General features: G+C 42.8%; 1 pseudogene; it reads right to left on the reverse strand.

Annotated features, from left to right (window-relative positions):
- Positions 1-2,447: 2,447 nt before the first annotated feature.
- On the reverse strand, positions 2,448-4,338 carry LOC111642704 (annotated as a pseudogene).
- Between the last annotated feature and the right edge of the window lie 6 nt (positions 4,339-4,344).

Below are 4,344 nucleotides of genomic sequence, written 5' to 3' on the forward strand. Positions count from 1 at the left end.
TCTTCTGACTGAGAAAAGATCTGACCCAGTGCAAGCAGCAGTGGAAAGTCTACTTAGTAAGCTCGACCAGTTAATCGAGGCTCAGAGCCAGTCCGCTCCTTCATACGCACAAGTTGTGGCGAATAAACCATTACGGCCAAAGAAAGAAATCATCATAGTGGAACCACTAAAAGTAAATAGCGACCCAGAAGAAACAAAGGAGAGACTAAAAAACAACATTAACCCTAAACTACATGGAATAGGTATTCAGGCTGTTAGGAAGCTAAGAAGAGGTGGTGTGGCAGTGGAAGTTGGATCAGAACAAGAGAAAAGAAGACTCCGGGAAATTATAGAAGAGAAAACAGGGCTCAAGACGAAAGAGCCCCTCAAGAGACAGCCAAGGATTTTTTTATACGGTGTGGGAAAAGAGACTCAAAGGGACAAAATTCAAGAATGTATTCATAATGCAATGTCTGAAGATGAATTCAAATAGCGCACTAACATCAAGTTTGAATACGGCAATAAGAATAAACCTACGACAAACTGGGTGCTCAAGGTTAGCCCCGACGTCAGAAAATTGGTGCTTTACAACAAGAAAATCAATATTGGCTGGTCCCGCTGTGGAGTGGAAGAGTTCCTCCCGGTCACGCAGTGTTACCAGTGCTGTCCCATTGGACATCTAGCACGGGACTGCAAAGAAAACCCCACATGCAGTCAGTGTGGAGGGGCACACAAGTTTAAAGAATGAAAAATAAAAACAAAATCGAATGTACTAATTGCAAAAGAGAGAAATTGAAGGATCTTGGACACAACGCTTGTTCCAAAAACTGCCCACTCATTGCAAAGATAAGAGATATGCTCATGGCCAAGATGGACTATGGCAACTAACAATAACGGAGTTAATAATGACAGACATTTGAAAATTGTGCAAGTTAACGTTCAGCGTTCAATTGGGGGCACATCAGCTCTTTGCTCTACCCTCGAGAGGGTAGACCTGGCGCTCCTACAGAAGCCTAACTGCATTAGAGGCACACCTGCGTGCTTCAGGACTGCCTACCGTGTCCTTTACAATAGGGACTACTGTCCCTCTACCTTGGCAGTGGTCCGAAACCCAAACATTACAGTGGTTTTCCACAACGAGATTAGCTATAAGTACCTCATGTGTCTTGAGATTGGAGCAGGAGAGGACTGCTTTTTGCTGGTGAGTGCATACTGTCCCATAACGGATGACTTGGAGCCGTTGCTTTCAAACTTGGATAATATCATCAAACAGTTTAAGGGTAAAAGGATTTTGATTTGTGACGACTTCAACGCACATTCCAAAATCTGGGGCGACCCAGACAATGACAACAGGGCAAATGCTGTACTGGAATTTGTAAACTCAAATGATCTACATATATTAAATAATCCTGACTCCCTGCCAACTTTCAAGGCGGGGTGGGTAAGAGCTGGATAGACTTGTCTATGTGTACAGGAAATGTTTTGCCTAAGATCAGATCGTGGGAGGTTTCCCCGCTCTGCAGTCTAAGTGATCACAGCTATATATTTATAAAACTTGGTTACCCGAGCTTAATAAGGAAGGAATGTGGAGATCAATACGCCATTGCAAAGGCAAATTGGACCCTCTTTCAATCCCTAATTGAAAAAGAAATGGACATTAAAAAACTCAAATGCTGTAGGACAAAACAAGAAGCTGAACAGTTACTCCAATAGATATTCTAGCTGCAACGGCTTGCAAATTAGTGGTGATTTGTACCGGCAAGGATGGGATGTGATTTGAAACTACAATAGCCACACCTCCACTGGCACGGTTGTGGCTATCATCATCCTTGCGGTAAAGATTGAATCCTTTTAAAGAAGTATTTTCTCCAGGTTTTAGATGAGTCTCTTGGAGTGCCACACAGAGAGATGAGGTAGATGACGCCAAGTGTTTAATGTCAGAGAAGTTGTTGCGGAAACCACGACAGTTCCATTGGATTATTTTATAATCCATTATGTGTTTGAGGCAGCATTCTTTGCATGAATATCCCTCTTTAATTTAATAGGGGGTTTCTCTTTTGGAGGTGACATTGGTTTTGTAACCTCCTTGTAGGTCTCTTCTTCAGAGAAGTCAGAACTCACTTATAGATTGAGCCTCTGATTTTTTAGATTTAGAGAGAGCAGCTTTCGCTCTCTGTTTGTTTAACGGGTTCTTACTTGCCTTTTTGGAACCCAGGTTTCTTGTTATTACCCCTGTTTTAGTTAGGGGTGTTTTCAGTTTTATATTTTCCTTTTCTGGTGTTTGGGTGGATGGTATAAGTAAACATTTCGCATGGCGTGTGAGAGATTCATTTGGGGGAACAGAAATATCTGTTTGAACCCCAATTGCCTTTGTAGACTTCAAAGCAGCTGCAAAAGTCTTCTGTTTTAAAGGAGCACTTGAATTGACCATGCGTCGAGCCTNTCACATCACTACAGTGGTGCCACCCCAACCACACAAGGGCTCCTAAAACCCCACAGTGATTACCTATAAATCTCTCAATGGCTCTGCCTCGACGATTGATGTCGGGACTGCCCCACATAGGATTGTGACCATTGAAGGCACCCAGTAAAAGAAATGGTGTTGGTAGCTGTTCAACCGAAGTATCCAATTGATTCTCATTCACTCTGACATCTGGTGGCAAGTATATAGAACAAACTGTGACAGTTACTCCAATAGATATTCTAGCTGCAACGGCTTGCAAATTAGTGGTGATTTGTACCGGCAAGGATGGGATGTGATTTCAAACTACAATAGCCACACCTCCGCTGGCACGGTTGTGGCTATCATCATCCTTGCGGTAAAGATTGAATCTTTTTAAAGAAGTATTTTCTCCAGGTTTTAGATGAGTCTCTTGGAGTGCCACACAAAGAAATGAGGTAGATGACGTCAAGTGTTTAATGTCAGAGAAGTTGTTGCAGAAACCACGACAGTTCCATTGGATTATTTTATAATCCATTATGTGTTTGAGGCAGCATTCTTTGCATGGGTATCCCTCTTTAATTTAATAGGGGGTTTCTCTTTTGGAGGTGACATTGGTTTTGTAACCTCCTTCTAGGTCTCTTCTTCAGAGAAGTCAGAGAACTCACTCATAGATTGAGCCTCTGATTTTTTAGATTTAGAGAGAGCAGCTTTCACTCTCTGTTTGTTTATCGGGTTCTTACTTGCCTTTTTAAAACCCAGGTTTCTTGTTATTACCCCTGTTTTAGGTAGGGGTGTTTTCAGTTTTATATTTTCCTTTTCTGGTGTTTGGGTGGATGGTATAAGTAAACATTTCGCATGGCGTGTAAGAGATTCATTTGGGGGAACAGAAATATCTGTTTGAACCCCAATTGCCTTTGTAGACTTCAAAGCAGCTGCAAAATTCTTCTGTTTTAAAGAAGCACTTGGATTGACCATGCGTCGAGCCTCTGGATAAGATAGGTTGTTTAAAGTTTTAACCCGCTGAATCTCTTTCTCTCTCTGCCATGCAGAGCATTTCCGAGAGTAGGCAGGATAGCATTGTTGCAGTTTACACAGCGTGGAGTACTGGTGCACTCAGTACTCTGGTGTCCTTCAATTCCACACTGTGCACATAGGCTTTTACCTCGGCAGGATGTTTGTGAGCGTCCAAACCGCTGGCATTTAAAGCAACGCAGCGGGTTTGGAATATATGGGCGAACTGAACAGCGCAAATAGCCTGCCGTAACAAAAGATGGCAATGATGGTTTTCCAAAGGTGAGGATAAGGTGTTTAGTTGGTATCAACTTGCCATCTCGACGGATTGAAATACGTCGGACAGCAGTGACACCTTGGTCTGAGAGGCCGATCTGAATATCGGATTCGTCCTCGGACATCAAATCGATTTCAGATATCACACCACGTGATGAGTTCAAACTTGTGTGTGGTGCGATGGTGACTTGTATGTCTCCTAGAGATTTCATTTTTAATAGTTTTTCTGACTGTTGAGGGGAGGCTGCTTCTACTAGCAGATCTCCTGACCTTAACTTTTGGATTTTTTTAAGATGCCCAATGGTCGATTCAAAGAGTTTTTGAATCAAAAACGGGGAACGTTTAGATAAAGGAGTTTCTCCTGTGGCATGCACGATGAGATATGATGGTTGGTTGGAACTAACCTCCTTTGATGAAGCATTAGTACTTGTTTGTTTGTTCTTTAATGAATCCATATTTAGAAATAATTATTCAGCTCCTAGTGACCCCACCCACCACGGGGCCCAACAAGGGGATGCCGTCACATGGGAGAGTCCCATAGACCGTCACACCAGGGTTTCCCAGGAGCTATACCCTCACAATGCAGTCAAGAAGAGCACATCTTGTCTGACGTGTCCACCCGGTCTGCATCGATC

Source organism: Centruroides sculpturatus, unplaced genomic scaffold (genome assembly GCF_000671375.1).
Source record: "Centruroides sculpturatus isolate CEXI.00-Female unplaced genomic scaffold, Cexi_2.0 scaffold1760, whole genome shotgun sequence".
Taxonomy (NCBI): Eukaryota; Metazoa; Arthropoda; class Arachnida; order Scorpiones; family Buthidae; genus Centruroides; species Centruroides sculpturatus.